The sequence below is a fragment of the Caretta caretta genome, chromosome 15 (assembly GCF_965140235.1).
Source record: "Caretta caretta isolate rCarCar2 chromosome 15, rCarCar1.hap1, whole genome shotgun sequence".
NCBI lineage: Eukaryota > Metazoa > Chordata > Testudines > Cheloniidae > Caretta > Caretta caretta.
Window position 1 is genome coordinate 7,010,703 of NC_134220.1, and position 13,549 is coordinate 7,024,251.

A 13,549-nucleotide genomic window follows, 5' to 3' on the forward strand; every position below is an offset into this window, starting at 1 on the left:
TTTAAAGCCCTATCAGCTAGGTTTCCCCCTTTGCAAAGAAACCACTCAGTGCAATGCAAAATACAGCCAGCCTGGGGAGGGGGGGGGGGAAATATAACCAAACAAACGTGCTTAATACATTTAAAGGGGAAGGACTGGAAAACCAGAGTCCAGTTCTGTCTTGGAATGGAAACAGAAAATGACTATCAAACCAAGATCAACTCCTTTAATCCAATGGTACTGGCACGGTGCAGCTTACTTTTAAAAAATATACAATTAATATTAATAGGAAAACTTGTCAAATGAATGTTGAGGCGTCTCTGAAAGCCAGGGCACTGGGCTGTGTATAGTAAAGGATAGCCGGGTTATTGGCACAGATTCGAGTGTGCTTCGGAGAACTATTATCTTCCAGGATTCATGATAATAAAAATGGTAAATGGAGGCTGTTTCTTGACAAAAGAAACTGACCCGAAAAACTACTTCTCCTCTCAAACTCTAATCAGTCGCTGCAAATTAATAGCCAGAGCATGTAAACCAGATCTGTTAAACTGGTACAATTTTGTGTTGCATTTCACCTCACCCTCTCTGGGGCACAAAGATTTTCCAAAAGATGCTAAAACATTGTGTCCCCCAACAGAGAGGAGAGAGAGAGAGAGAGAGAGATCGGAAGAGAAATCAGGAGGAGAGAAAATAAATTGGACACCCTGCGGCCCTCAGGAAAACCCTAGATGCAAAGCAAGAAGTTGTTGCAGGATCTGTGGACTTCAAGGTAAGTGAATACAGCAGAGACCCAGTGAGCTTCCCAGCTATTGTTTCACTGATTCTCTGCCCTACAGTTTCCCCTATTTCATGCAAGTGACCTGGCTTTTTCTGGTGGTTGAGTTTGTTCCCCGCCTCCCCATCCCCCCCCAGATTTTCACCCAGAGAACCATATTGGGGCTAGTGCGTCCCGGTAGCTCTGAGCTAAGGAAGCAGCGGGTGCGAACTGCAGCATTCCAAGCCCATCTTCAGCATTCCACACCAACACGAGCAGAACAGAGTGGGGGCCGGTTAAAAAGCAATGCAACCCCAACTCTTGGGGGGACACCCCCACAGATCTGCACGGCAGGGCGATCGCCGCTTTTAATCACCAGCAAAACCGGCGCAGTGCTCCCCGATCGAGTTCATAATACACAAACACGCTCGTTTGCCCAGAGTGGATTTAGTCCCTTTTTATGGAGAGCCAATATCGGACAATTTAGCAACAATCTCACCAGAAACGTTTTGCTTTACACTGAGTCCTACTTTGCCCTAGGCTGCATCAGGCTGAGGCTGGCATTTACTTGTCTATATATGCAATTTCAGTTTTAACCTTAAGAGTGCTCTTCATCTCGAAGGGTCTTGACGCTGTTTTATTTAGAATGAAAACAATGTCCCTTCACACACTGCACTGGTTCTGATATTCCCCCCGCACTCCCGGCCCAGATATTGAAATTTATAAATTCCTATCAGCTAGAGGAGAAGCGGATACAGAGTAGCTGCAATTACTTTTTAAGCCTTCTTCCCAACACTAAAATAATCAGACCAACTCCTAGAGTGGACAATGCATCTGATGAAGTGGGTTTTAGTCCGCGAAAGCTTATGCGCTAATAAATGTGTTAGTCTCTAAGGTGCCACAAGTCCTCCTGTTCTTTTGACAATGAACAAGTTTACTTTCTGCCTTTTCATTCCAGCAAGGAACCTTTCTACTGAAGCAGGTTGGAGATTTCTGATCATTTTCCTTTAGGGTTTGCAGACAATGTCAAATATGCTTAAAAACTACGCAACAGGGGATACATATATGTGTGCCTGTGGGTTCGCACCCCCGCGCGCACCTCAGCACATACATCTATATCTACACACACACACACACATTGTGTGTGTTCTGTTGCTCATTTGTTTACTCATACTCGGCGTGTGTGTGCGCATATATTTAGATACAGAGTTCGTCACATTTTGGGTATGTATATATGTAGGGGGGTGTGTGTGCATATACATCTGTATATACTGTGACATTCTCTCACTTTATTCACAGGGCTGGATCCTTGTCTTCTCTATTCCAGCAATAACACCCATTGACTTCAATGGGCATGCTGCCTGAGTAAAGATTACAGGGTCAGGCCTACAAACATAACCTTTGAACGGGGGAGCCTTTGGGGACCCTGTAGTGCCCATTATGCCCCTCGTACATTGCAATGGTATTCCGTTTAGCTGGAAACAGCGGCAGCACCCATGCAGCTCATCCGACAGCTCGATATTGTGTCAGCCGCATCAGTTACTCGTTTATCTAAATATTTAGTCAGGGAAGGAAAGAGAGAGATGGCAAAGCTGATGCCTTGCAGTGCGTCGAGATACCAAGAAAAAGAACTAATGCCTACCTGGGATCCCCTGTTTGGTAAGGGATTTCACATTTTAGGGTGATATTTGAACATTTTAGGAATAGCATGATATTCACGAAATAAGGGAGTGTACCACAATGCACTGGGAGTGTATCAAGGAATAACTACTTGCTCTTTTCAGTTTCTCATTTTCTCTTTCGACTTCTCTGAAACAATCACTCTCTCCGAAACATGAGAGCAATCTTTCTTTCTTTCTTTCTTTCTTTCTTTCTTTCTTTCTTTCTTTCTTTCTTTCTTTCTTTCTTTCTTTCTTTCTTTCTCGGAAGTGGGCTACAACACCTGTCTGTTTATGCATCGGTGGAAATATGTCTTTTTAAAGTTCCTTAAGTATTTAAAGAACTTCACTTTTGCCTAAATTGTTGGGGCTTTGACTTGATGCGTTAATTTGAGCATAGTCACAGTTATGCCTGTGTCGAAATAACGCCCACACTGGTTCAATCCGTGTCAGTCTTTCCCTTACAAAATCACGTTTTTCGGTGGTATACAACTCGGCTGCTCCAAAGTGAAACTTCTGGGGCTAGGGCACTCTGCGTTGATCATTTTTAAATTACAGGTGGACAACATGTTGTTTGTTTGTGGTTCCAAGTGACCTTTTTTTCCTCCTCCCTCCCCCCGCCCTTGTTACTTAAATATATATACATATATTTAGAAACACATTTCCCTGCGGTCCATTAATTCCCCGTGCGAACGGAAGCTGTAGCATAGTTGGGAAGATGAAAAACAAGCACATTGCAAATACACTGAGGGCTAGAAAGAGTAGATTGTACAGATACAGTAGCTACTTTATCGGAGCGTTCATAGCTGCGCCTACGCGTCGGGGGTTCTGCGGGACACATTTCTGATGGCCCGCGGGTACACAGTGTGGGGGCTACTGTGTCATTATCTGCAGCATTGGGGCCCTAATAATATACACTGGTATGACAGGCCGGCCAAGAGACCAGAATAATCTGGTCTCAACAATCCACGGCTAAACTGCCCCTAACGGTCGGGTTTGACGGTATAGTTATGTAAAAACCTTTGTCATCTGTCCTGACCATATTAGAAGACTCCCTACAATAAATGGATACCACAGGCTATTGGAACCCACAAGGAGACACTAGGCTTTCTCATATCCACAGTCTGTTCATTACGGGTCACTAAAATACCTGTTGATAGGACAGAGCGCACCAATGTTAAGGTCCTTTGTCAATAACTCTCAGATGAAGGGTCAGAGACACAGATTGGAATAAATATAAAGGATTTGTTGATTCAGAGCTCATCTGGCTCAGTGCACAGTATGAGACACATCTCAGTGATAGATTTTTCCCTCCCTTGATCTTAAGGAAACCATCCCCCCGGAAATTAAATACACGCGCGAGCATAAACCAGAGTTCAAATGGTATTAAAGGTCTGGTTTAAAGCCAGGAAAAACCAGGGTTAATTTTGCCCTCCTGTACATAACTCAAGGAGTTTTGCCTGTGGAGAGTATTTCTATGGGTACATAGCCCATGGGGCTTCAGTGGTAGGCACAAGGTATAGGGTATGTCTCTAACTTCTATGCATTTAAACCAGACCCTTAATAATTTGAGTCATTTAAGGTAATGCTTTGTTGGATTTATCTGCATAGAATTCATCTCTCCCCATTACAACCTCTCTTCCCCGCCCCCCCAACTCCTGAATCAATTACTAACGCTACAGCTGGATAAAAGCGTGTTAATGATGCCAGAATAGCAACGCTAATCTTCTATTGCCAAACACAGTGTCAATCAGTACTTTATCTTGGTCTGAAGAAGAAAATAAAATAAGATAAGGCCATCACTCCAGCCCCAGAAAGAACGTTAAAGGGGCAATGAGGGCTAAAGTCTTCAGTGCCCTGTGCCTTTTCCTGAGAGTGATCTCTTCTGTAATGATCTTGGAGGGGGGAGGGAACCAAGGTAAAGTGGTCAGAATCAGTCACTGAAAAACGCTGCACCAGTGACACCTGCAATTTTTCTTTCTCCCTTTTCCATAACACGAGTCAGGAACGGCTCTTAATACCATTTGCGGTACAGCTATTTCTGAAAGACAAGCACTTGGGGGGGGGGGGGGGGGAAGAGAACACGTGAAGGTCATTCAGACAACTTTGTCATCTGGGGAAACCAGCTCTTTCTTTCTTTCTTTCTTTCTTTCTTTCTTTCTTTCTTTCTTTCTTTCTTTCTTTCTTTCTTTCTTTCCCAAATAGCATAAACAACTCAATAATATACATATACACATAACATCTTAAACTGGGTGTGGAATTCTTCTGTTACATTACATGTGATTCGTGTGTCCAAAGGATGAAGTTTTAATCGTATTTAGGCAAAATATTTTTCTACAGTTAATGTTTGAGCGAATATATGTATTCAGACATATAACTGATCTCTCTCTCTCTCTCTCTCTCTCTCTCTCTCTCTCAATTATAAATACCTTTGGAAAATCTCTTTCCTTTTGCTAAAAGCGTGCACCAAATTTTCAGCTGGCCTCAGGACCTCAGCACATAGGTGTTTCCTTTTGCCTCTTATTTCCCTGTGGAAGGCCCGATTTCCCCTCCAAATTTTAATAGATTATTTAAAAAAAAAACAGACCCTAATTATAAAGCAAACCAACAGGAATCTCATTTGGGAAAAAAAAAAACACCCTTTCCTCACCCAAAGCGTGTTGCGTTTCCCTGGCCAGGAGAGATGTTTGAGACTAGAATTCCTTTAAAAATATGCTTACTGAGGAGCAAAACCATTTTAAGAGGCCACATCTCCCCTATCTCCCGGGGGTTTTCCTGCGTATATGGGCATCCGTGGGTATAGGCACTCGTTCCACATACACACTCAAGTTTGGGCAAATGTCCCTGTAGGAAAAAGTAATTTAAAACTCCTTAAGACAGTTTGATCACGAGGTAGCTATAGTGTTTTGTTTTGTTTTTTTTTAGTAAGGACCTCATCCTCACTTTCATCTTATTTGTGTGTGTGTGGGGGGGGGGGGGCTGGTTTTGTGTGTGTGTATATGTGTGAGTGTATTTTTGCGTATGTGTGTGTCTATATATAGGCGTTTGTGTCTGTTTTGCTATGCATTTGTGGGTGGGTGGGTGGGTGATAAACAATTCCCAATTAATAATGATCACATTGAAAGCCTAACCCATCCCAAACTTTTACACATAAGCCTCTGGTAGGTACAATCTCCTTACCTTGAAACACTCAAAACGCTTCTGAGTGCGTGTAGAACCCACACTTCCATACTGCCAGGGGCCTAGATAACTCGTTTTCAAGACAATGCTTATTTTCTGTCATTAATAACACATTAAAAAAAGATTCTTGTTTGGATCCAAGATTGTTTTTTATGGTTCAGTTGGACAAGACGGAACACATGTTAGTTTAAGCAGGTTCATGAAATAGCTGTAAATCAAATAAAGTTTACGAGTTTAGCAGGAAATACTGGATAGATGAAGGAAGAAAAAAAAAATCCGGAGAGCAGCAGGCTGATATAGGTTGCTTTGGTTTTGTCCTGCTCTGTTTCTCTCTGTTCTCTTGAGCATCTTGCGGATTAAAGGCCTCGGACCTCATTGGAGCCTCTGTGTTGGCGCCAAGTGGCATGTTATTAATCAATTGTCCATAGGTCCAGTACACATAAGAGAGAAATTTAATCACCAGAAACCAGACCCAACATAAAAGAGAAATCTAGAATCAATTCCCACCCCCATTCCCCTCAACTAGTGGAGGCAATCAACTATTTCTTTATTTAAAAAAAATGCACCAAACAAATTGCGAACTTTTCAGAGGTTTAACCTGAAAAGCTCCTTAAAAAAAAAAAAATCCCTGCCTTGATCTTGCTCTAAAAGCGGACGGGGAAATAATACAGTTTAAGAATTTTATAATGAAAAATAAATTTAAAAAAGTGACCTAGCTGCACGAGAGCCTATCGCAGCGCGAGGCTTCGCTCCGGTCCGCGCCCCTGCTCGGCGGTGAAAAGGCTGCGGTGGGTTGCCGCTTGAAAAGCCCAAGGCAGAGCCTGCCGCAATTTTAACTGTCACTGTGGAGCGCTGCGCCTGCTTAATTGCACTTCAAGTGTAAACCCGGCTCCTCGAGTTTTGCTGGCTGCCTGTTTGCAGATTAAGGAAGGTCAATACAATGAAAGGAAAGGGACGTGTAGGAGACCATAGCGATCTTTTTCTGTGTAGACAACAGATATTTTCTGCGGCCCGAAGGTTCTTTCTCCGTTCACATAACTTGAAAAAGTTCGTGGTTCTGATTTTATTCAAAGGCATATTTTCCCTTGAAATGCGACAAATCAGATCTATTTTTTAAAAGAGCCACCAGTTTGCTTGTGGATATAATTGTGGATGTAATTAAAATAAACTAGTTTATTTATACAGCTGATTGTAGCTAATTCCACATTCCTAACTAATATTGATTATGGAAATATTTGTAGTTAGAGATAACACGGGTGTTTCTTTCGTTATCTATCTATCTATCTATCTATCTATCTATCTATCTATCTATCTATCTATCTATCCTCATACACCCTATCATCTATCTATCTATCTATCTATCTATCTATCTATCTATCTATCTATCTATCTATCTATCTATCTATCTATCTATCTATCTATCTATCTACATTTATTCAGACTACAAAATATCCAGCAATTTGTTTGCTTTGCTTTACTTTTCCGTAGAACTTTTTCTGTCTTTATTTTAAGTTCGGTGGTCAGAATAAGAAATGATTTAAACGCAATCAGCCGATTTACTGAAATAAATTAAGTACCCTTCCCCCTATATGGTAAACGTGGGATCTAAAATATAAAGAAAATCTCACCGAAGTTTAAAGAATACTAATAAAGAAAACCACAAATAAAGAAATAATATAATTTAATAAAAATGCCCTTCCCTTTATTTCTGGTTCATAGTTTGATCCCGATTTATACATCAAAAAGCTACAAACCAATTCTTTGCATTTTTAAAACCTTCAAAGCTGGATTTTCCCCTGTCACTGCACATTATTTCTTGCCTTCGGAAAGTTGCGTTAGCCTGTTTCGCAGCTGTGGAAGCTGCCCGTGGAAACCACCTGAGCGGAGTTTATTTCGCCAAAAGAAAAGCGTATTATAGTGAGATTGAGAATGTGGGTAAATTTTTAATCTGAGATTTAATCTTAAATGTAATCTTTGCTTGCCTAATGACACATGCATTTGCCTTCCGCGGACTGGAATGGCTTTTCTTGCTGGTTGCCCCCAGAACATTGGGTAAAACTCTTTTTTTCTTCTTACATTTGAATCATATTTCACAGAATATGTGACTCTGAGTCTACTGTATTCTACCTACCTACTCACCGTCTAGGGGTGTCTTGGCCGGATTGCAGTGCAAGGAATAAAGTAAGTGTGGGTTGGGGATAGGGTATGGGAGGAAACAATCAGAGGTCATAAAATTTGACAGACGTGCAGCAATATTTAGCTCTTTATTTTTTCCCCCATGGTGTTTGTTTTTATTGTTGTTGTTACTAGTTTTCTGCCTACTCTTTGCCTTGCCTGACTCAGGAGTTGGCGGTTTATATTTGGGAAGGGCACGCGCAGGGAGGGGCGGAAGGGAAGAGGGTCGCTCCTGGGCTATATTTGGAAAAGAATTTAGAAGCTCTTCCAGCAAAGCTGTGCAAAAAGTACCAGGCAAACCCGACAGGCAGGCAAGGCGGCGGGTGGGCTGCGTTATAACACTCCTGGGCTGACAGGCAGCCCCCACTGTTCCACTCAGACCCACCGAGGTGCTACATCTTCCCCCCGTGATTAGAAAATGCCCGTTTCCTGTCTCCCGGGGTATTTTTTAAGCAAAAGACACGTTGCATCATGAGACATCCTCAGTAAGGACACGCAGATTTCGCGGTACACATTTGTCACTTGAATTCTTTTTGCCCGGAGAGAGTTCTCACCCAATGTTACATTCTTCCCACCTCTCTCCGAATACAGGGAACCTGATTCCCAAGAGCTAAATCCTGAAATAAGTGGAGCTTTCATTTAGTAAGAGAGAGCTAGAGACCCACAACCAATCTTGCCAGCATAAGCCAAGAGTGCGCTGCGACGCTTTACCACCACTCGAGCTGCTATTTGAGTTGTTTGGTTCATTTTTAATCGCTGGATACAGATTCTTCGTGATATAAAGAGAGATTGCGGGTAATTCCTTCCGTAAATGCTGGATATGAGTGTGCTAAACGGGAATTAAGGAGCGCCCAGTTAACAACCCGTCTCCCTGCAGGTTTCAAAAGCCTGCTTTATTCAGAAGAGGAAAGAAAGCAGCATTTGGGGAGCGTCACTTACCTTGATCTTAGTTTTCCATCCAGCTCTTATTTTTAAATGCTACGCCCTGCACCAGAGAGGCACGGCAGCCGCAAACTCTAGGCTCGGAAAAAGAAGTTCCAATCAGAGTGTGACAAGTTACCTTTAAAATGTCTCCCCTTTACTGCCTTTGCAAACCCTGCACTCTCCGGCTACTGTGCTGAAAACCTGTAAGGTGTCAGGGGTCCTTGTATAGTTATTCACATCCCAGGAGCCCCCAGTCAAGGGGCAGAACATTGCACTGACAGTTAAACGCACACACATGCAAGTATTAGTCACGTTTGCTTATAGCTCAGAGCCAGCACGTGGGCAAATTTGTTTTTTGAAAAATGAAAATGTGATATTTGCTGCAATTTCCATCAATCTTTCCCCTAGTTGCGGTGTTTTGTCGGGACTGGAGTGTTCTCTATTCTCTTTGCCTGGAGTTATTCTTGGTTAAATGGTCCGCATAGAAAACCTCTGTGATCGCTTTCCTATAACTCACATACCAGACTGGAATCATTCAGAACAAGGAGCGTAAGTACATTTTTGTCTGAACAATCGTAGGGAACGTTTGTATCGGTGAGAGATGTATGTTTGAGTGTATATGTACCCACACATGTCTCTATATGCATAGATATGTACATGCCTATACCTGTATAAATATGTGCTTTTGTATATACACACATATATACAAATATATTTATTTATGCATCTGTCTATATTTATATATAGGTATATATGTAGGTACACATATACACGTGTGTATGTGAATGCAAATGTATGTTTGTAAGTATACACACATATATATGCATATAAACATCTATGTACACATATGCAGACATATATGTATATATACTGACACAAATATAGCTCCATATTTTGGCAGTGATATATATAAGCAGTGATTATGTATTTAATATTTTATCTATAATCACCTATATATATATTTATCACTGCTAAAATATGGAGATGTGTGTATGTGGCGAGAGAGAGAGAGCAGGTATATGTGTACATAGATGTTTATATCTATGTGTGTGTGTACATACAAACATACGTACGCACTCACCATTCGCATATATACACGCATACATATGTGTGTGCATATATACACGGACAGATACGTGACAGACACATATGTGTGTCTATACATATTTATACATGTATATGTGTGCATAGAAATGTGCCAGAGTAGCAGCCGTGTTAGTCTGATGCATCCGATGAAGTGAGCTGTAGCTCACGAAAGCTTAGGCTCAAATAAATTGGTTAGTCTCTAAGGTGCCACAAGTCCTCCTTTTCTTTTTACAGAAATGTGTGTTTGTATGTATATACCATACATATATACACACATATGTATGTGTGTGTGCCTATATACACAGATACACACGTGTGTGTGTGTACACACGTGCATGGGTGTATATAAATCTGTCAGACACACCAAGTGTATGTGTCTACATACCATGCATAGAAGATGTGTATCCGTGTTTACACACATATACATCTCATACATTTACATTGCCTGGAGAATTCACCCCCTTCTGCTTCGTGTGATTGAGTCCCAGTCTGGTATGTGGACCTGAGACAGGGCATCAAGCGTTCTCCTACACTGACAAGTCCCCCAGAGAGAGCAGGGCACACCTCCATAGTGACAGAACTGCACTTTTGGGGGAGACCTCCTAAAACACAGGTCACCAACGGTGGGAGCTTTAGGTGGCTAAAATCCTGAAATGTTGATCTCGGGGAAACGATCTCCCTGCAAAGAGAACATTTATTTCCAAACCCTCGGGCGTCAGTTACACTCCATAACTCCTCCTCTATGCAAGTACAGGGTTGCCCCCACCTCCTTCTTATATTTTGCAGCTGTGTGGCGAAGGTAGCTCCAGATAAGTGAAAGTGGTATTTTTATAGGCTGATAAAACATACTTATCTGGGCTTTTCTGAATCTCACAAAGATTCCCTAATTGGTCATTTGCCCAGTACTGGCTCCGAAGTGCTGATTCTTCTTATACACTATTTTCAGCTGCAAAAGGGACGTCTTCCGCCCCCTCCCCCCACCCTTGTGTCTAGGGACTGCTGTTTCTCCCAGCCTGGGAGCATGACATGTTCCAGTCTTTCCCCCTTTGCTCTGGAGTGTCTTGTACCGACACTTTTGCCCTCCCATACTATTTAATGGTGCCAACCACATTAAATTATATACACTCACAGTCTTTTAAATTCGTTTATGGCCTTTCGGGGCACTAAAATAATCATAACAAGAAGAAATAATAATAGTGGTAGTAAAAAGCAGTACATGGTTTAGCTTCTAGGCCGAGTGGGGGTGGGGTGGGGTCCAAACCGATTTCCTTGTGTTCTTTCTGGTCACCCACCCCCGCTCCATTTTTTTTTTCGGAAAAGAGACCGGATTGCTTTCTTTATAGTTTCTATTCCCACCCTTTTTACTGACGCCTGACCCTGTAACCTCTCATTAGTGATACCCCATATGCAGCATGGCCATGGGGGAAATAGTTTTGCTGTTAGAAACGGAGAGATTATTGAAGCTAGGGGTACCCAAGGGGGCTTGAAGGAGGGGGAACTGAAAGCCAAAAAGGGGGACACGCTCCAGGCTCTTAATCTGAAAGTAGCGAGTCTTTTCCGAAGGGTGTATACCTGTACGAACTCTACAGATGGGTGGGTAGGTATGGATCTGATTGATTCATCAGTCAACCGAAGTGTTGTCATTGACATCAATGGCACAATAATGAAAACTTTGACGTTGTTTCTATTTCCCGCTAGAGTTTGGTCGTGCTGGGGAAAGCTACCTTCCTTTTCCGACCTTTGCTCCCCAATCAAAGATTCCCCATTGTCACAGGAACCCAAACTTCTCGGTGGGGTCTGTCATTCTACACTAAACGGGCCAGATCTAGTCACGGTGTTTCGTATAGATATCGAGCCTGATCGACATGTTCTCTGTTATAACAGTCATAAATGAATTCAGCCCCCTCAACCGGCCAGATGCGCCCAAACTTTGTGAAACGCAGTGAAACCACCAATCACCTGAAACCATCGAATCCCGAATTAAAGCTGATCTACCATCCCTGCCTGGTAGACAGGACAGCGATGGAGGGTTTGTCCAAGATTAAAATGACGTCTTTCAGTTTAGTGATTTTGTTTCGTCTAAAGATGCAGACAAAAAATAGCCCTGTGCCACAGGCAAGAAGCAGCCCCATCACAGAAGGAAGGTATCAAACGATTACTTCCCAAAATAGCTCATCTTTCAGGCAGGGAGTGGTGGGAAGGTTATTTGCTTAACTCTGAGTTAGTTATTTTACCTTCACGGGACACTTTTCCTCCCTTGGACTCATTAGGGTTTCGCTGACGATTGTTTTATTTTTGAGTCTGCAATGCTGGCTTGTGTGAATGCATTGACTTTTCCCGGGTGTGCTGTCTCCGCAATGTTATGAAGCACACAGGAACACAAACAAACACGCCTCGACAGCCACATGTGCACGCAACACGCCCACCCTGGCAAACACAGACATCCACGCTAATAAAGGCCCAGACACAAACACACGCCCACACAGACCAGCTCCACACGCCTCGCCAACGCACCCAGCAAGCCCCCGGGTCCTGCGCACTCTCCCGGTTTGTTAATTGCTCCTTCATTACTTCTTTCCGAGCGACTGTAGGGGAGACCACGGGTCTGAGACCTGCGCCCAGTCCCGGTTCTTTGCCTAGGACGGCTCCCCTTTCTTTTCCCCTACACAGAAGAGTAAACGGCCATTGGACTCATATATGTTTCCTTACACGCCCTGATCGGGTCCCACTCAGTGTGAAAACCCCAAAGGGATCTTGGAAAGTTCCCGCTAAACTAATTGCTGAGCCCCCTTTTCTTTTCCTGGGGGAAGGGGGGGATTGATGGACGATATGACCTATCGCTGCTGCAGGCCCATGAATCAAACCAATTCAAAGAGCCCGGTGTGAAGGTTACTCTGACCCCTACTACCGAGTCAATGCTTTGAGGCTCCCATGCAGGGCGGGGGCTGCTCAGGCCAAGCTGGACCCATTTCCCGCTGCCCTGTACACTTACCGGCTGGTAATAAGCTTATTAATGAATTTTGAATGAACTCAACGGTCGGTTTGGTTTAGTGTTACACTCAGAGATGCAGGGCTTGGGGGGCGGAGGGGGGTTGTTACTGCGGGTTGTGTATTTTAGGGCTGGTCCTGCGGAATCGAGCTTCTCTCTTTGTTTTGGTGTGTACTGAAAAGCTCCAGAATAGTGTGTGTGTGTAATAATTATAATTCATTTATTTCCCAATTCAAGCAATTAGCTGCAACGGTTTGAGGGATAGCTCAGTGGCTTGCGCATTGGCCTACTAAATCAAGGGTTGTGAGTTCAATCCTTGAGGGGGCCATTTAGGGATGGGGCAAAAAAAAATTGGGGATTGGTCGTACTTTGAGCAGGGGTTTGGACTAGATGACCTCCTGAGGTGTTTTCCAACCCTGATATTCTCTCTGGGCTTTTTTATTTCTGCAGAGAGAGGCCAGTTGTCCGTTAAGCGCCCCATCCGACTCCTACTAAAGTTAATAGCAAAGCTCCCTTTGGCATGAATGGAATCCGGAGTGGGACCTGCTGAGAGGCAGTGGGTGAAACCCGGGCTCCATTGAAGTCGGAGGAATTCTCCCGTTGATTTCACTGGAGCCCAGGTTTCACGTCTTTCCCAGCCAGAATCCGCTCCACTTGTTGCTTCTTTATGAAGTAGTCTAAATTCTCAAAATGCATTTAAATAAAATAAGGGTATTTCTGGTTCAAATTATCCAATAAAAATCATGAGTCCTGGGAAATGAGTGCGCGGTGTGTGGTTCTCTCTCTCTTTCTCTGTGTGTGTGT

General features: G+C 43.1%; 1 protein-coding gene and 1 long non-coding RNA gene across 4 annotated transcripts in view; one reads left to right on the forward strand and one right to left on the reverse strand.

The window, feature by feature from the left end:
- Window positions 1-13,549, reverse strand: part of TBX5 (T-box transcription factor 5) — an 83,452-nt gene that overhangs the window by 50,154 nt on the left and 19,749 nt on the right. Inside the window, exon 1 of one of the 3 annotated variants that reach the window (XM_075120201.1) lies at window positions 8,686-8,846. The exons of 1 other annotated variant lie outside the window; for it this stretch is intronic. The gene's annotated coding sequence lies outside the window, so the exon portion shown is untranslated. Of the gene's footprint in view, window positions 1-5,571; window positions 5,697-8,685; window positions 8,847-13,549 lie in introns of those variants that run through there. One more of the 3 variants, XM_048821698.2, reaches the window with a different exon arrangement.
- LOC142069377 (uncharacterized) overlaps window positions 631-13,549 on the forward strand; it is a 32,116-nt gene continuing 19,197 nt past the window's right edge. Inside the window, exons 1-3 of the long non-coding RNA XR_012665174.1 lie at window positions 631-748; window positions 7,668-7,752; window positions 9,079-9,219. This is a non-coding gene — a long non-coding RNA (uncharacterized LOC142069377). The remainder of the gene's footprint in view (window positions 749-7,667; window positions 7,753-9,078; window positions 9,220-13,549) is intronic.